Below are 20,587 nucleotides of genomic sequence, written 5' to 3' on the forward strand. Positions count from 1 at the left end.
AACCCACTGGCCCATCTGATCAAGATCCCATTGTATTCTGAGGTAACTTTCTTCGCTGTCCACTATACCTCCAATTTTGGTGTCATCTGCAAATGCACGAACTATACCTCTTATGCCCACATCCAAATCTTTTATATAAATGATGAAAAGTAGTGGTTGCAGCACCGATCCTTGTGGCACTCCACTGGTCACAGGCCTCCAGTCTGAAAAACAACCCTCCACCACCACCCTCTGTCTTCTACCTTTGAGCCAGTTCTGTATCCAAATGGCTAGTTCTCCCTGTATTCCATGAGATCTAATCTTGCTAACCAATCTCCCATGTATCAACACCGGAGGGTCCTGGCAATGATGAGCACTTCCACCCCTCCTGCCATATGGTTTCCCCCGAGGAAAGGGCCCAAGAGTTTGACTGCATAATTAATGAGCTGAGGAGTGGACGGTTGTGTGAGAAAAATCGCACCAAGCCCTGGCAGACTGGGCACCACGAGTCTCACTCAACAAAACATCAAAACTGACAATGGGATACTCGTGGACATAGCTGGACAGGGTCTGGACATGGAGAGAGAGGATGGAATCAAGGTAGGAGGAAATGTGCTCGGTAGGGCAGGAACAGGGGGATACCTTGGGCCTATCTGGGTATTGTGATTTGTGGATTTTGAGAAGAAGGTCAAAATGGGCTGTCTAGGGGTTAGGAGACGACCAAATTGGAGGCAGTCAGCGAGGAAGATCTCCAGGAGGTGATAAAGTCAGTGACAGTCCTTTCAACAATGTCTTGATGTTCGGATCTGGGGTCATGGTCCTGGGAGACGTAGGAAGAAGTGTCCGAGAGTTGGTGTTGAGCCTCCACAAGGTAAAGATCAGTGCACCAAACTACAACAGCAGCACCTCTGTCAACGTTAGGGTTAGACCTGAGAGAGTGAAGTGCAGCAACTTCAGAAGGGGACAGGTTAGAGTGAGTTAGAGTGACAGAGAGATTGCGATGGCCAATGTTACACTGACAGCTTTCAATGAAGAGACCGAGGGCGGGTAAGAGGCTGGAGGAAGGGCTCCAAGTGAAGGGTGAATGTTGGAGGTGCGTGAAGAGTCTGTGAAATGGGGGAGGGCAGGGGATTCCTGTCTGGAGAAGAGGTGAGTGCAGAGACGGAGACAGTGGAAACGCAGTTCAACGTCATGTTGGGCCTGAAATTTATTACGGTGGGAGCATAGGAATATGAAGCAGAGCCCTTTGCTTGCGACAGCACATTCACCCTCAGACAAGGGAAGGTCAGGAGGTATGGTGAACACACAGCAAAACATGGGTTTGGTTGAGTGGCCTCTGGAATGACATCTGAGTGCTGGAAAGGGGTGGATCCTAAGGGACAGTAAGGGATCGACTCTGAGTGGTGGGGTGGATGGGGTCCAAGAGGCAGAAAGGGGAAGGCAGCACAGGACAGGTGTTGGAATCCATGTGTAACAATGACCCTGAACTTCCTGTGGCTGTTCATTTTAACACAGTCCTGCTCCCTTGCCCATCTGTCTGTCCACAGTATTCTGTAATGGTCCAACGAGTCATAGAGTCACAGCAATGTACAGCACGGAAACAGACCCTTCAGTCCAACTCGTCCATGCTGATGAGATATCCGAACCTAATCCAATTCCATTTGCCAGCATTTGGCTCATATCCCTCTAAATCCTTCCTATTCATATACCCATTCAGATTCCTTTTAAATGGTACATTTGTACCAGCCTCCACCACTTCCTCTGGGTAAAAGTGAGGTCTGCAGATGCTGGAGATCAGAGCTGAAAATGTGTTGCTGGAAAAGCGCAGCAGGTCAGGCAGCATCCAAGGAACAGGAAATTCGACGTTTTGGGCATAAGCCCTTCTTCAGGAATGAGGAAAGTGTGTCCAGCAGGCTAAGATAAAAGGTAGGGAGGAGGGACTTGGGGGAGGGGCGATGGAGATGCGATAGGTGGAAGGAGGTCAAGGTGAGGGTGATAGGCCGGAGTGGGGTGGGGGCGGAGAGGTCAGGAAGAAGATTGCAGGTTAGGAAGACGGTGCTGAGTTCGAGGGATTCGACTGAGACAAGGTGGGGGGAGGGGAAATGAGGAAACTGGAGAAATCTGAGTTCACCCCTTGTGGTTAGAGGGTTCCCAGGCAGAAGATGAGGCACTCTTCACCCAACCGTGGTGTTGTTATGGTCTGGCGATGGAGGTCCTTGGTGGAGTGGGAGGGGGAGTTAAAGTGTTGAGCCACGGGATGGTTGGATTGGTTGGTCCGGGTGTCCCAGAGGTGTTCTCTGAAACGTTCCGCAAGTAGACGGCCTGTCTCCCCAATATAGAGGAGGCCACATCGGGTGCAGTGGATGCAATAAATGACGTGTGTGGAGGTGCAGGTGAATTTGTGGCGGATATGGAAGAATCCTTTGGGGCCTTGGAGAGAAGTAAGGGAGGAGGTGTGGGCACAAGTTTTGCATTTCTTGCGGTTGCAGGGGAAGGTGCCGGGAGTGGAGGTTGGGTTGGTGGGGGGGTGTGGACCTGACGAGGGAGTCACGGAGGGAGTGGTCTTTTTGGAACGCTGATGGGGAGGGGAGGGAAATATATCCCTGGTGGTGGGGTCCATTTGGATTTGGCGGAAATGACGGCGGATGATACGCTGTGTATGGAGGTTGGTGGGGTGGTAGGTGAGAACCAGTGGGGTTCTGTCCTGGTGGCGGTTGGAGGGGCGGGGCTCAAGGGCAGAGGAGCGGGAAGTGGAGGAGATGCGGTGGAGGGCATCGTCGATCACATCTGGGGGGAATCTGCGGTCCTTGAAGAAGGAGGCCATCTGGGCTGTACGGTATTGGAACTGGTCCTCCTGGGAGCAGATGCGGTGGAGACGAAGGAATTGGGAATATTGGATGGCATTTTTACAGGGGGTAGGGTGGGAGGAGGTGTAGTCTAGGTAGCTGTGGGAGTCAGTCGGTTTATAGTAGATGTCGGTGTTGATTCGGTCGCCCGAGATAGAATTGGAAAGGCCTAGGAAGGGGAGGGAGGAGTCTGAGACGGTCCAGGTGAATTTGAGGTCAGGGTGGAAGGTGTTGGTAAAGTGGATGAACTGTTCAACCTCATCGTGGGAGCATGAGGCAGCGCCGATACAGTCATCGATGTAGCGAAGGAAAAGATGGGGGGTGGTGCCAGTGTAGTTGCAGAAGATGAACTGTTCCACATATCCTACGAAGAGACAGGCATAGCTGGGGCCCATGTGGGTGCCCATGACAACTCCTTTGGTTTGGGGGAAGTGGGAGGATTGGAAAGAGAAGTTGTTCAGGGTGAGGACCAGTTCAGTCAGTCGAAGGAGGGTGTCAGTGGAAGGGGACTGGTTGGTACGGCGGGAAAGGAAGAAGCGGAGGGCTTTGAGTCCTTCGTGATGGGGGATGGAGGTGTACAGGGACTGGATGTCCATGGTGAAGATAAGGCGTTGGGGACCGGGGAAGCGAAAATCATGGAGGAGGTGGAGGGCATGGGTGGTGTCCCAAACGTAGGTGGGGAGTTCTTGGACTAAGGGGGACAGGACCGTGTCAAGGTATGCGGAGATGTGTTCAGTGGGGCAGGAGCAGGCTGAGACAGTGGGTCGGCCGGGGCAGTCAGGTTTGTGGATTTTGGGCAGGATGTAGAAACGGGTGGTGCGGGGTTGTGGGACTATGAGGTTGGAGGTGGTGGATGGGAGATCCCCTGAGGTGATGAGGTCCTGGATGGTCTGGGAGATGATGGTTTGGTGGTGGGAGGTGGGGTCATGGTCAAGGGGGCAGTAGGAGGAGGTGTCCGCGAGCTGGCGTTTGGCCTCAGCAGTATAAAGGTCGGTGCGCCAAACTACTACCGCGCCTCCCTTGTCTGCCAGTTTGATGGTGAGGTTGGGGTTGGAGCGGAGGGAGTGGAGGGCTCCACGTTCCGAGGGTGAGAGGTTGGAGTGGGTAAGAGGGGTGGACAGGTTGAGGCAGTTAATGTTGCGGCGGCAGTTGGCTATAAAGAGATCGAGGGCGGGTAAGAGGCCAACACGGGACGTCCAGGTGGATGGGGTGTGTTGGAGGCGGAAGAAGGGGTCGTCAGAGGGTGGGCGAGAATCTTGGTTGAAGAAGTAGGCGCAGAGGCGAAGGCAACGGAAGAATTGTTCAATGTCTCATTGAACCTATCGCATCTCCATCGCCCCTCCTCCAAGTCCCTCCTCCCTATCTTTTATCTTAGCCTGCTGGACACACTTTCCTCATTCCTGAAGAAGGGCTTATGCCCGAAATGTCGAATTTCCTGTTCCTTGGATGCTGCCTGACCTGCTGCGCTTTTCCAGCAACACATTTTCAGCTCCACCACTTCCTCTGGCAGCTCATTCCATACACGCACCACCCTCTGCGTGAAAAAGTTAGTACAAACTGGAGGAACAACATCTCATCTTCAAAACAAGCACTTCACAATCTTCTGGACTTAATAGGGAGTTCAGCACCTTCAGGTTGTGAACCTACTCCCATTCCTTCCTTTTCTTTTGGCTTCAGTTGTTATATTCTCTGTCACCATGTCCTCTCTCTATTCCTCCCACTCCAGTGGGACTGTCTGCTCTTTCCTGTTTGGCAGTTAGACACACCATTGTTGTACCATTCTCACCTTCTAATCACTTAATCTACTCTATCAATACTGTTTCTCCCCCAGCACTCCACCTCTCCCCACCACTGCATGAAGGCTACCCCCTCCACACTTTACGTCAGCTCAGCTAGACTTGAAACGTTAGCTTGCTCTCTCTCCATGGATGCTGCCTGACCTGCTGACAATGAAGGCCAACATACCATTTATCTTTCTAACTGATTAAAAGCAAGCATGCATGAGCAGCAACGTGTACAAGGATTCCCATGTCCCTTCGTATTTCACAATTCCCAATTATCTATTTACATCATAAGAAGGATTGGTGGCAGTGAATCTACGAATAAAAAATGAGGTCTGCAGATGCTGGAGATCACAGCTGCAAATGTGTTGCTGGTCAAAGCACAGCAGGCCAGGCAGCATCTCAGGAATAGAGAATTCGACGTTTCGAGCATAAGCCCTTCATCAGGAAACTGTGAATCTATCAAAGAAATCATGGATGGCTCCAATGGTCAGCAAAATATTTAGCAGGTGTCAGTTTCACATTAAAGTTATCCTCTATGAACCACATCTAATCCCACTCTCCTAACAATCCAATTCACAAACTGCTGGCTCTTGCGGAAAATTTCTCATTTAGCTCAACAATGTTTTAAAAGGACAACATAGCCCTTTTTTAAAATTCATTTTGTGGGATGTGGGAGTCACTGGCTGGGCCAGCATTTATTACCCATCCCTAGTTTTCCCTGAGAGGGTGGTGGTGAGCTGCCTTCTTGACTGCTGCAGTCCACCTGCTGTGGGTTCACCCTCAATGCCATTAGGGACGAAATTCCAGGATTTTCACCCAGCAACAGTGAAGGGATGGTGAGTGGCATGAAGGGGAACTTGAAGGTGGTGGTGGTTCCATATATCTGCTGGTTGTGGGTTTGGAAGATGGAGTCTGAGGATCTTTGGTGAATGTCTGCAGTGTGTCTTGTACATAGTACACACTGGTACTGCTGAGCGTCAGTGATGGAGGGAGTGGATGCTTGTGGATGTGGTGCCAATCAAGCATGATGCTTTGTTTTGGATGGTGCCAAGCTTCCTGAGTGTGGTTGGGGCTGCACTCATCCAGGTAAGTGTAGAGTACGCCATTGCACTCCTGACTTCTGCCTTGTAGATAGTGGACAGACTTTGTGGAGTCAGGTGATGAATTACTCTCCGCAGTACTCCTAGCCTACCCATTTCTGGTTATTAAATATCATTGACTGTTGCATGGAGTCATACAGCATGGAAGCAGACCCTTCAGTCCATCTAGTCCATGCTGACCATGTTCCCAAACCAAATTAATACCACTTGTCTGCATTTGGCCATATCCTTCCAAACCGTTCCTATTCATGTAGTTATCCAGATCTCCTTTAAATATTGTAACTGTATCTGGATCCATCACTTCTTCTGGCAGTTCTTTTCACATACAAACCACTCTCTGTGTAAAAAAGTTGCCTGTCATGTGCATTTTAAATCTTTCTCCACTCACTTTAAAAATATATCCCCTAGTTTTGAAATTCCCCATGCCAGGCAAAAGACCCTTGTCATCTATGCCCCTCATGATTTTATAAACCTCTATGAGGTCACCCCTCAATCTCAAGAATGGTTTATGAATAAAGAGAGTGCTTATTGTCATAGCACCCTGAATCACCCTAAAACACTTATGTCCAACAGAGTTTTTCAGATAACAAAGTTGTCTTGTAGTGTAACATAGAAAATAATTACTTTGAACTCTCTGGATATCGAGAATGTACTGTATAATGTGATGGATTCAGCCATTGAAGATACCAAGATGAAAGTAAATATTCTAGCTGAACAAATGCATTCTAACACATTTTATTCGAATTTTCCACACTCAGTGTGGAAACTTTCAATCATAATGAAGGATACGAGTTTAACCTCCCAGATCTAAGTGGGTTCGAATGTCTGGAGAAAATTGATAGAAGATATATGTAAGAAAGGTGATGGCTTTTCGCACCAGAAAATAGTGTTTTCTCATGGATTGCCTTGATCAGCAGTCTACCATAACACATCTCAAAAATAATCTCAGGACCTTGTGCCACTTGCTTGTCACTACATGCAGAACCGAGCATGGGCATGGGATCAGAGAGACTCTGAACATCATTTCCACGCACTGTAGGAGATTAAATAGACTGCACCTAGACAGGACCAACAGATATTGGTCTCTTGTGTACTCACGATTGGAAAACTCTCAGCACTGCCTTCTGAAACTTATACTCTGTGCAATTCATATAATACAGCAGAGGGAAATAGGTGTTTTATACAAAAACAAGCAAATATGGCAATGATGTTCAAATGTTTTGAAAATGCTTGCCACCATTTGCAAAGAGTCAAGTTGGCTTCTTGAATAATTCTTCTAACCTTAATATTATTAAAATGATAACCAAAATTATCCAAAATAAACGTGTAACCATCCTCCTCATGTCAGCGCAATGGGGAAAGGAATAAAACCTCAATTGGCTTCAGGAGTAAAACAATGCAAGTGCAACCAGTACAAATAGAGTATGATCACCAGACCATCACTAACTGGCAATACAGATCATCCTACAGCAGTGCTGCTATTTCTATTCGCCTTCCACACAGCCAACCACACAGAAAAAAACATTTTGAAGGCTTGGTCCACAAGTTACACCGTTTTCGTTAAGACTGCAGTATGGTTTTAATTGGATGCCAACACATACTGATGGTACGTTGCGTGTTCCCTACCCAAAGGCTGGTGAATCGGCTCACTGTCAAGTGATTCTTCATCCTGAGCTGTTCCCTGGGAAATGTGTTCATGTTAGTGGTGATTTGTCTTTTCCCACTACTCTCAGGTAATGCGAGGAGTAGATCCCAATTCTACCCTCATCCAAAAGGGGAACTCTACCTGTGCCACTGCAGTTGTTATATTAAACCTGAAACCCTCAAAATGAACCAGCCACCACCAGTCAGATAAAAGCTAATGTACAGGTGATGTACAGAGGGATCTTGGGCTTCAAGTGGCCATGCCAGCAGATAGGGTGGGAAAGAAGGTAAAAGGCATATATGCCTTTATCGGTCAGGGAATTGATTCTAAGAGTCAGGATGTCAAGTTGCAACTTTATAAGACTTTGGTGAGAGAACTCTTAGAATATTGTGTTAAGTTGTGGTCCCTACATCACAGAAAGGATGTAGAGGCCTTGGAGTGAGTGCAGGAGAAGTTTACCAAAATGCTACCTGGATTACAGGGTATGAGCTACAGGGAGAGGCTAGAAAAACTCAAGTTGTTTTCTCTGGAGCAGCGGAGGCTGAAGGGAGCCTTGATAGAAGTCTATAAAATTATGAGATGCATAGATAGCGTTGATGGTCAGAAGCTTTATCCCAGAGTTGAAACATCTAAAACTAGGGGACATGTGTCTAAGGTTCGAGGGAAAGTTTAAGGGAGATGTCAGGGGCAGGTTTTCTACACGGAGAGTGGTAGGAGTCTGGAAAGCGCTGTCAGGGGGCAAATATGATAGAGGTGTCCAAGGAACTTTTTGATAAACATATGGATATGCAAGGAATGGATGGAAATGGACCAAGGACAGGTCAGAAGGGATTTGTTTAATTTAGTGTCATGTTTAGCACAACATCATGGGCCGAAGGTTCTGTTCCTGTGTGCTGCACTGTTCTATGTTCTATGTTCTTGCTTCAATTTCAGGATTACATGAGGCAGTAGACAAAATCTTTGAAGGTTGAAATCAAAATGCTATAAATTGATGAGTTACGTATGAGTACCAAAGCCATCCATTTGCAAAGGTGATTTTGACAAATTGATGTTGTAGGGTTTTTTAAAGATTGCTCACCAAGTAGTCTGAGCTTGAGACCATTACTTGAATAAACCAGGAGACCCAAGTTATACTGCCTGCTTAATGTGGCCTGACAATACAGAGCGACATTTACTAGCAATGACAGAAACATAGATAGAAATTGCTGGGGAAACTCAGCACGTTTGGTAGCAACTGTGGAGGGAAAGCTGAGTTAAGGTTTCCGGAGCTGAAAATGTGTTGCTGGTTAAAGCTCAGCAGATCAGGAATCCTGATGAAGGGCTCTGGCCCGAAACATCGAATTTCCTGCTCCTTGGATGCTGCCTGACCTGCTGTGCTTTTAACCAGCAACACATTTTCAGCTCTGATCTCCAGCATCTGCAGACCTCACTTTTTACTTAAGGTTTCCGGACCCTTCTTCAGAAACATTTTGCCTCAGACGAATATCAGCAAGGGTATCCAGCTCTTCACTAACGTTGGAAAGATTAAAGAGGAAGATTAGGAAAGTGTATCAGCATCAACTTTCTCGGACAACTGGCCTTTTAATATTTGAAGGTCTGAGATCCGAGAGCAGATCAAACAGTGCAACAGTGCATGAGATGATGTGTGAATATTGAAGAGTGCATCACATTGGGATCATAAAATCAATAGAATGGACACTCACTTTATTTCCTCAATCATACAGCAACTCATGAATATGAATAGCTCAGTGATAAATTATGTATAAAAACCGAAAGTTTAAAATTCCCAGCACTGTTAGTCGTGCCAGCAACAGAAAGGAATGCCAATACAGAGGAGTCAACAAGCAATTATAAAACAACAGACTGCAGTGAGTGGGTACTTTCAGCTCTTACAACTCTCTGCTTTGGACAGCCACAGAATAGAGTTTAGTCTCTCAATGATATAATCACTGTAATTGCTCTGTTATAATTAAATGGTGGCCATAATAATAATGAATAAAAGACACATCTGAGGGAGATTACTAATGCCGTAGGATCTCGTGGCATTACTTTCAAGAGAAAATAATAGATACTCTTTTAGATTTGAAAGGCATCAAGGGAGGTGGGGAGAGCGTGAGAAATGGCATTGAGGTAGAGGTTCAACCATGATCATATTAAATGGTGGAGCAGGCTCAAAGGGCAGAATGGCCCACTCCTGCTCCTAGTCTCTATGTAATAGGTAACAGCAACTTAACATTTAACATGAGAACTATTCATAACACGGCTTTGTCTAGTATTGTAACTTAGCTGTGATGGTATCTTATAGTCCAGCACTCTTATACAGTATGCAAGGATGCACAATGTCTGGTGATACACAATAAATTATATCACAACAAGCCTCCCCTTCCCTTTACCCGAGAAGTTCGCAAATCCTTTTTGTTGCAAATATCCCATTTTGCATGATATAAGTCAACAGCACAAGGAGAAACCTGGTGTACACACAATGTATTGATGGATACAATGGATCAAGTGCATTAGGAAGGACAACAAGTTGGGTTTGGCTAGTTCTGTTTGTATATCTCCATATTTTCTGTCACAAATAGTTGTTGCAAGTATGATAGAATCTATATTGGACTTCCACTCATTCTATTTTCTAATACTTAAACATGTTTTAGAAACTATTTCTAAAAAATCTGCATATATTAGGTTTTCTTGTCTAGACACCAGTTTATAATCCTTGAATGTTTTATAAGTGCACACGAACAGTGTATTGTTTTGTTTGCCTATTTATACAGAAAGATTAAAGTGAGCGTATTCCAAATCAACTGACTAGGGAAAATGAACTCATTGTATCTCTCTTTGAAGCTTGTTAGGAGTAATAATAAATGAGCTGGCAGCTGACAGCTAAAACCTAATCCCCTTTAATCCCGTCATAGGAAATAACTGGTAAGGTGGGTAAATTTGTGGTAATATGTGAGAAGCAGATCCAGGGTCAGTTGTTGGCACCCTATAAAAATACAATAGAATTGCTCATATTAATAATTTAAAGGACAAGAAATTGTAATAACTACAAAGTTATTTGCAACAAATTAAATGCTTACTGGCCTGTTTGTGCAAATAGCCTGGTTTGAGCAATTAATGAGTGTGGTGGTGATTAAGTGCACAAGTTTCTAAGATTAAAAACAGAAAGCTTATTTACAAGACCATAACCTTCCCTGCTGAAACAGTTCAAATAATATTATGTGGCTGTTTTGTTAAATTGCAACGCTTTCCTGTGACGCCTAGAAAATAATTTCAATTAGAGTGCAGTGTTACAAAATACTGAGCCATAACGTGTTTCAAAATTGACTGATCTATCTCCATAAGTGATAATGATTGCATTGCAGTGAAAGATTCCCCCTGCAAAGAAATGTAATAATGATAGCTGAAGTAAATCATTAGTTATTGGTAGGCCTTTCGTCCTCTTTGTTTGTGTCGAGGCCTTTAGGCAAGTACAGACATTTGCATCGCTGCCTCATCATTTTCCCCACAGAGACATGAGGCAGAGATATAATCATTCACAGGGCAATCAAAAAGTAATCACATTAACATCGTGGCCCTCTCTGTGGCAGTACTTTGCTCTGTTTGTGGTGTAGAAACGAAAGCCTGTGTAAAAACGTGACATTTTTTACTTTCCCCGACTTACAACAGGCATAATTCAAACATATTGCAAGAGTGCCTGCAGTAACTTGGTCATTTGGGAACTGCCTAACAATCTTCTAAAGAGGTATTTTCCACATTTTAGGAGAGACTTGTACTGTTTACGTTCATATCCTTTAAAAAAATAGCAGAGATCTCAAACTGCATTAATCAAAGAATAATGCCTGATAAAAGTATATTATAAAAGCGTGCTTCGCTGACACTGACAGAATGGTTGATCTGGGTGTTAGAAAGTATCCATAAAGCCTTCATAAGATGCGCCAAGTGACTGTTTGTGATACTGGTGTAATTGTTAATTAGTCAACAAAAACAGCTTGCTTTTATGGAGAATCTTTTAAGTAGGAAAAGCACTTTACAGGAATAAAAATTGAAGCAAAGTCTACAGCAAGCCATACAAGGTGATCTCAATGTGGGTCTTTCAATTAACTGGGCTTTGAAGAGCATCTTTCAGGAAATCAGAAAGGTGAAATATTTTAAGAAGGGAATTCAGGACCATATGGCTCAAGTGACTGAAGGCACAGCCACAAATGGTAGGACAGGATATGAACAAGAGGCTAAAATCAGTACAATGTTTTCAAAGGGGTGTAAATCATTTAAGGTGAGGTGATTAGCTATAATCCTCTCTCTTCATTAAGAAAATTGTTTTTTGTACAGGTTGAAGGCATCGCTCTACAAACAAGACAGCAAGGTTCACTCTCTCTTCATCACTGTAACCTTACTGTGAAGCCTCTTCCAAGGATGCCCACCTTGAAGAAGTTCTCCTCCTCCCTCCACATGGATCTCAGTGACTCTCTCTCTCTCACTGTATCCCCAGGTCATCTCCTCTGCCCTCAACCTCTTCAACCATGTCATGAAGCAGCCTACCTGCCCATCTTCCTTACCACCTATTTGCTCCACACTCCCCTCCGACCTATCACTATCACCCCCGACCTGCATCTACCTATCGCCTTCCCAGCTATTCCCAACCCCACCCCCACCCTCCTATTTATGTCTCAGCCCCCTTTCTCCCCGTCACATTCCTGATGAAGACGTTATGCTCGAAACATCGATTCTCCTGTTCCTCGCATGTTGCCTATCCGGCTGTACTTTTCCAGCATTCCACTCTTCCATTCTGACTCTCCAGCATCTGCAGATCTCCCTTTCTCCTAGCAAGGCAAGGAGACAGGTGTTTATGGCTACATCAGATCAACTCATACTCCAGCCATCCAAACACCCAATCAAACCAGTAACAATCGTATTATTAGATAGGCAGATTGGAAATCAATCCCATTTGATGAGAAAGATTAAATCAAGAATACTCCTGAGAAGATGTTTATAATGGAGCTACACATTGCATATTAATGGTGGGATCACTGCATAAGAAGAGTTGGCCATTACTCAGAATTTGACTGTAACAAGTAGACAATGATGGGAATTCCATGTTTACTGCGAACATATGAGCATCAGCTGTAGCTAGGTTCATATTACTCCACCTCTCAATCATAAGGTCCTGGTTCAACTCTCACTGCAGGACTTGAGCACAAAAGTCACTAGTGTCAATCCAGTGCAATACTGATGGAGTGCTGCACATCTGAAGATACTGATTTTCATATAAAAGATGAAAATAAATTCCCACTTATCTGCTTGGATGAAGGTTAAAGATCCCTGGGCAATAATTTGAAAGAGCTCCTAATGTTCTGAACAATGTCACAATCATCCTCATTTCTTTCAGTTGATACAATTATAAGAAATAGGAGCATTTAAGACCATTCAGCCCTTCAAACCTGCTCCATCATTCAATCAGATCATGGCTGATCTGTTTCGTTTTTGAATTCCACATTCCTATCTATCCTGATGACGTTTAGCTCTCGCCTGCTTAATGAGAATCCATCTCTGTCTGTCTTAAAAATATTCAATCACCCCCTCCTCCACTGTCTTCTGAGGAAGAGAGTTCCTAAGTTGCACAATTCTCTGAGAGAAAAGAAAGTTCATCCTTTAACATTGAAACATTGACCCCTCGTTCAGGACTTATCCACAAAATGAAGCTCCAGTCCAGATTTCCTGTTGACCAGACAGTGGTTTAGACAGCAAGGGAGTGGGTTACACGTGGCAATTTATTCTAGCAAACCACTAAGGAATTGTCTGAGAAATTTAAGGTTCCACTGGGCAATTCACCAATATTGAAACCTCTGGAAGTATCAATTAAATTCAAGAATTCAGAGGGTTCCAACAAAATTAGTTACTTCGGACAAGTTAGATTATTAACTGAGCAACGTTTTGACTGCCCCCCACATCTGCTACCATCCCACCTTCAACTACACCTCCCCCAGACTGTTCAAACCTCCCAGACCCCAACCTGACAATTCACTCTCTACTCCCAGGCCCCAAGACCCTCATCCCATTCAGATCTGACAGTCCCCTGCTCCAGTACCTCATCTGTGACACTCCAAATCTGATCTGTTGTGACCACCCCAACCCCACCACCCCAGATCCACTACTCCCACTTCCTCCAATCACACCCAAACATTTCCACCACTCACCCTTTTCCATATTGGACTGGATCTGCCTCTCCAACCAACTTCCTCACACCTGACACCCACCTTTATTGGACCTAATATCTCCCACCCACCCAACCGAACCAAAGCATTGCATCAATCACCAGGCACATTCACCCTTACAACACTACCCCCAATCTACTTGGCATCTGACCCTTACCCTCCACCCACTTGACGCCCTATCACACCTGGCATGCTACCTGGCCAGCTTATCACCGTACCCTCTTGGCACCCTAACCTAACATCTTCTAGATAATTTCCAACCAACCTGTTCAGAGACTCTGCATCAGGTGGGACTTGATCCCAGGCTTCCTAACTCAGAGGTAGGGACATTACCGCCCTGCCATTTGACAGCAGCTGTGATTGTGGACCTTTGCGTTTCCGATCACAGAAGCTGAAGAGTGCCCATGGTCTGTCTCCTTCAGTGAGACAGCTGTCAGAATGGACGTGCAGCACTGTGGTTCTAAGGGGGGCCCCAAGCACAAGCTCCTCTCCTAAATGCAGACCCCTCTCTGTTTGCCAAGAAGGGCTGGAGTTGCATTCTGAACGAGATTGCCCCTCTTCAGAAACTCCAGTCCGTCATTTTTGTGCTGACTCTGTCAAGGCTGTTCAGATTCTTGAGCACTTCACTCTTCTAAATTCTGGCAGAAACAAAAAACAGAGACAGAAGTTGCTGGAAAAGCTCAGCAGGTCTGGCAGCACCTGTGCAGAGAAATCAAAGTTAACATTTCGGGTCTGGTGATCCTTCCACTCCAGTGGAAATAAGTTCACCTTGTTCAACCTTCCTTCATAAGGTGACCCATTTGTTCCTAATATCAGTTTCATAAACCTCCTATGAACTGCCTCTAATGCACTTACATTCATTTTTAATAGACAAAACAAAACTGCGCACAACATTTGAGACTTAATCTCACCAATGCGCTATGTAACTGAAGCATAACATCGTTACTTTTAAGTTCAAATCATCTCATAATAAAAGGTAGCATTCCATTAGTTTTTTAATCACTTGTTGCACCTGCATACTAAAAATCTGTAGCTCAGTCACTGGAACACTGAGATTGTTCTGTCACTCTCCATATAATTAATATTTCTCTTCATTTTCTTAAGAATTCTTACTTTTAAGCTTTAATATTCTTCCTGCTATGGTGAACAACTTTACATTTTGCCTCATAATACTCCATCCATCAGATTTTTGCCTACTCGCTCAAACTATCTCTATCCCTTTGCAAACTCCTCATGTTGTTCATGTTATCATGCTTTGCAAGAGGTAATACCCTAATAGTATTATCATTGGCCCATTAATCCTGAAGAAGGGCTTATGCCTGAAACGTCGAATTTCCTGTTCCTTGGATGCTGCCTGACCTGCTGCACTTTTCCAGCAACACATTTTCAGCAGTAATCCCGAAACACAGGTAATATTTTGGGAACCTGAGTTCAAATCCTGCCATAGCAGGTGGCGGAATTTAAATTCAATAAAAATGTAGAATTATGAGTCTAATGATGACCATGAATCCACCTGGTTCACTCACATCCTTTTGGGAACAAAACTGCCATCTTTACATGGTTTGGCCTACATGTGACTACAGACCCATAACTAAAATGTTGACCCTCAACTGCCATCTCAGCAATAAATGATGGCCTGGCCTGTGACGCACTCATCTTATGAATAAATTTAAATAATTTCCTATCTGCCTTTGCATTGTATAAAAATGTATTTATGTTGCCTTCAACAAACCTGTGCCCCTCGCGTTCCCCCACTCCCCATTGATGTAACTTGTTAAAAACTGAATTCCCAGTACAGACTTTACCCAGTGGCTCATGGGTATGTTTGCTGGCTGCATGTTGACTTGCCAAATTCGCTGCTTTACGTCAGTGACAATATTTTACAGTGTTTCATTGATTGGAAAAGTGACTTCACCTTTGAAAGGTGGCCTGTAAAGGCAGGTCTATCTTTCTTCTTTTTGTGGTGAAAATGTTCTCACTGCACATTCCAAAATGTGAACGTTGGAACAAAGGAATCCGTACCGGTGTTCTGAATAATGTGCGCTGAAGCTCAAACCAGTGGCTCTCAATCTAGAGATTCATTTGTGACAGAATGGAAATTTGGGATAGCAACAGTTGGTAGCCTGTATATCCAGCAACCTTTTGCCTTAGCTTCACAAACCGTTTTAACTGACATTAGTAAAGAAATGTGTGTGTCATCTGCAAATCCAAATTAATAAGAGCTTGCTTCAAGTGATTTGCAGAGTGAAGTGCTGAAGGGGTTTCTAACAGTCAATGGAAACCAGGCTTGAAATTGAAATGAAATACAGAATGAAAGGGGGCTCTTATTGCCTGCAAGCTTAATATAGACCAAGCATCAGTAGCAAGCAACCAAAAATCACGGCTTTCTCCATCATTTCTTGAAAGGTCAGAAATTCTGTAAGTGGATTGGGAGACTAGTGGATTGCAGATGTGTTTAACAGCAGGGTATTTTCCGCTGCCATGACCAGCTAAAGAAAACTTTCGAAAGCACGTCTACTGGTAAGCAGTCTGGCCTTATTGTGGGTCACATGCCTTCACTGTGCTCAATGCTGCGTGATCCTTTACCTGGACAAAGCCCCAAGCCCTAAGCCCTGTGCAGTCTTAAGTTTTTGTTCTGGAGGAGAGAAAAAAATAGTGTGGACCGTGGTCTCCAGAGACTCTTCATTATCTGTCATTAAATGTTTTAAAGTTTGCATAATTGATCTGGCCAATAAGTCATCATTGATTTATAGAGGTCTCTGCTGAAGACGTTCTCTTTAAAAATTCATAATGCTGCTATGTGTCTTTACAATCCATTAGCTGTTTACGTACTCATGGTCCTGAGATTCATCGACCTTGGACTAAGATTCTCATGGACCCTGCTCTTCCTACAAGCCTTCTGTGTGGGAAGAACTATGTTCAGCTTTTTCCCTTGACAGCCATACTTTGATTATTTTTTACATCAAAATTGAACCCTACTTTGAAACGATGAATAAATAAAGCATACTCTATAAACAGCTTTTCAGTCTTATTTAGGATTTTGAGCTACATCCTGGCAATCTTTTCTCCCTGCCATCAAATTCAAGTGTGTAAATGTTCTAAAAGGCTTTGAATGTTTTATGATGATTTCAGGGAATGATGGAGTAATAGCTGAAGAATGAAGCTATTAGTTTTAATATTTATATTGAGTGCTCTGAAACATTAATGTGACAGGATGTAAGATCAGAGCAGCGGGACGTGTTTACCTTACAACCTTCACCACGTGGGCAAAATGCATTTGTATTCTGGAGCCCTAATGCCAGATATTTACTTCCGAGAGTTCATGTCCAGCAGCAATACATGTGTCAGGCATTAACTTTCCATTGGTTTTACAGACAATGAAGGCATCCACAATCACCTCAAAAGCAACCGTGCTTACGACAAGATTTTGCAGTTTTGGGAAACTTCCATTGATTACCTGAGCTCTGCTTTTCCTGTCACTTGCTGGTACACTTTTAATGTTTTTTTTGGATGCACTGGTGTCCTAGCCTTCAGCAGTACTTCTGAATCTTTTCACTCACTTAAATGGATACATGTGAATCATACCAAACACAAGTCCCTATTTTCAACTCATTTTCGCGTTCACTCACCCACAGAAGCAGATATTACTTGGCCCATGAGCCAGAGGTTGTATTGTCAGCGGACTTTCATCCCATCAAGTCTGATCCACTGTTCAGTGAGATCATGGTTGATCTGATAATCCTCTTCTGCCTTTTCCCCATAACCCTTGATTCCATTAACTGATTGAAAAGCTGTCTCCCTCAGCCTTGAATATACTCAATAGCATTCCACAAATTCACTTTCTGTTGTGAGAGGAAATTCCACCTCAATCTCTGTCTGAAATGGGCAACCCTATACTTTGGGATTATGCCATCATCAACACCCCTCCCACCCAAGTTAGAATCTCTTCCACCCTCTCCCATCAGGCAGAAGATACAAAAGCTTAAATACATGCACCAACAAGGGGAAAGGGAGGACTGTAGATGTTGGAGATTGGAGTCAAGAGTGTGGTGCTGGAAATGCACAGCAGGTCAGGCAGCATCCGAGGAGCAGGAGAATTGATGTTTCGGGCAAAAGCCCTTCATCAGAAATGAGGCTGGGAGCCTCAGGGGTGAAGAGATAGATGGAATGAGGGTGGGGCTGGGGGAAAGGAAGCTGAGAGTGCAATAGGTGGATGGAGGTGAGGGTAATGGTGATATGTCAGAGAGGAGGATGGATGGATAGGTGGGAAGGAAGCTGGACAGGTGGGACAGGTCATGGGGTGGTGCTGAGCCTGGAAGGTTGGAACTGGGTTGGGAGTGGGAGGGGGTGGGAAATGAGGAAACTGGTGAAATCCACATTGATGCCACAGGGTTGGAGTGTCCCAAGGCAGAAGATGAGGCGTTCTTCCTCCAGGCGTCAGGTGGGAAGGGAATGGTGATGGAGGAGGCCGGGACCTGTACGTCCTCAGCAGAGTGGGAGGGGAGTTGAAGTGTTCGGCCACGGGGCAGTGGGGTTGATAGGTGTGGGTGTCGCGGAGATGTTCTCTGAAGCGCTCTGCGAGTAGGATGCACTAACAGTTCAAGAACAGTTTCTTCCCCACTGTTATTAGACTTACGAATGGACCGCTCAAGTTTCAAATTTAATGTTGACCTTGATCTTTGTGCATTTTCTCTGCAGCCGTAGTGTTATATTCTTTGCTCTGTTCTATTACCCTAATGTACTTTGTATGGTATGATCTGCCTGCACTGTATGAAAAACAAACTTTTCACTGTACCTAGGTACAAGTGACAGTACCAAAACAAATCAAAAATGCCCTCAGCTCAGAGTCTCTCCCACATCAGAGAGACCCCAGAGAATGTTAATCTTGAACGTATCACTTTTTCAGCAAATGAAGATGAGTGGAAAAGAGACAATTGGAAATGACATAAAAGTGAACAAATACGATGATAAAATATAGATTATTGGGACAATTAAAAATTATATGACCATCATACTCACTATTCCCTGGCTAGTTTATAATGTATTAACTATTTTTTGGCTCTTATCACTGGCCACAATCAATCCAATCCAGTTTGTCTTTATCAATGATAAGTCTAAATTGCAAAAATGGAGGCACTATGGTAATGTTTGTCTGCTCACCATTCTAAACAAACCTTTGCCAGGTACTTGATGGAGCACTGAAAATTTGCACTTGAAGGGACCCTTGAAAGTCTGTATTTGCAGAACAGATGATACCATAAAATCATTTTGTTATTGGGACACAGAAAGCTTGCTATAAATTATATTAAATTACTCAATTTTCTTGAACATTCAAAATGATGTTAACATTGCAAAGAAAAAAAAAGGCTGTGCATGAACAATGAGTATTGAAAATGCTTGGGGTCTTGTTGTACATGTGTGTGACTGATGATACAAGACATCCTTGCAAGTGCTGATGGAAGCAAGCAGTTGTTAACTAAAGCAGTGAAGACAATTACAGCTGTTCTACTAACCTCTGTTCTGCTCACCTCTAACCCCGGAGGTTCTTGGGGGCTTTCAAAAGCCAGAACACTGGGAGAATTAGCACATGTCAAACATGCCACATCCACGGAGAATGCTACAAAAGCCAGTAATTCCTGTCAGCATTGAGCAAGAGAAGGTAAACACTTTGAGTTGGCTTCTGAAAACAAGTAGTCCAGCCCAAGCATGATATTTTATCACGTATGCTTTAGGTATAGCAAGGTCAGCCTTTCAATAGCCTTAAAGCTGACAGTGCTTACATTCCTTGAGGGTTGGTTTCCCATGCTCTATATTAATGGTCTAATTTTTGTTTATTTATTAAGCCATTAAACATCACAGTATTTAAATATTCCGCGTACAATATATCTTTATTCGCAATAATTTATTTCATTGTGTAGTTCGTGACAGCTGTCATTTTGAAAAAAAACCATATAGTTTGATAGAATGACAATTGACTCATTACAATACAACAATCTGAATAACAATGGAAAAATATTTTGCTGCCTTAGGAATGATGGTAATAGAATACTTTTGCTGTAATTAGACAGGAAATATTCCCACCAGTCAGTCTAGTTTAAATAGAATTTTTCATCTTTCTAAGTATGTTGCCCCAGTGACTTTTGTAGCTAAAAATGGACTTAGCACTGAGGAAAAAGACGTAAAATTCTTAGTGCAATTTCTGTCTGAAACTTAGCACTTTCCCAAGTATACCTTTTTTATTATTAGGCTGTTGGAAGGGAAAATTCTTAGAGCATGTGTGTCTAATGAACCACGTAATGTTTATGAGAGCAGTTTAGAAGTTGAGATGTTGATATCTGTTAGGAGAAAGTGAGGACTGCAGATGTTGGCGTCGCAGAGTTGAAAAATGTGATGCTGGAAAAACACAGCAGGCCAGGCAGCATCCGAGGAGCAGGAGAATCGACGTTTCGGGCATAAGCCCTACTTCCGCCCGAAACGTCGATTTTCCTGCTCCTTGGATGCTGCCTGGCCTGCTGTGTTTTTCCAGCACCACATTTTTCAACATTGATATCTGCTACTACTACCGTTGAGTATTATCTAATCATCCTGCACAGGACCTTGGTGAGACCACCCTGGAGTATTGTGTGCAGTTTTGGTCTCCTTATCTGAGGAAGGATGTTTTGGCTGTGGAGGGAATGCAACAAATGTTTATCAAACTGATCCCTGGGTTGCAGGACTGATGTATGAAGAGAGACTGGATCAATTAGGACTGTATTCACTGGAGTCTAAAAGTAGGAAGAGTCATGGTATCTCATAAAAACCTGCACATCATGTTTCGGATCATTGAGGGCCTCCCCCATGGAGAGTTGAAATAGGTCCATCGAGTTCCTGTCCTCTCTCAAGATTCATGCTACCATCATTGTCAATCCATACGCGCCCTCAATGGGGCCTGTGAGTTAGCCATGCTGAGATGGTGATGCTTGAGGATGGATCTTCATTCAGAGCTGCATGGGGCTAGGGCTGGATCTCCTGCAGGCCC

This window comes from Hemiscyllium ocellatum, chromosome 9 (genome assembly GCF_020745735.1).
Source record: "Hemiscyllium ocellatum isolate sHemOce1 chromosome 9, sHemOce1.pat.X.cur, whole genome shotgun sequence".
In the NCBI taxonomy this organism is placed as follows: Eukaryota; Metazoa; Chordata; class Chondrichthyes; order Orectolobiformes; family Hemiscylliidae; genus Hemiscyllium; species Hemiscyllium ocellatum.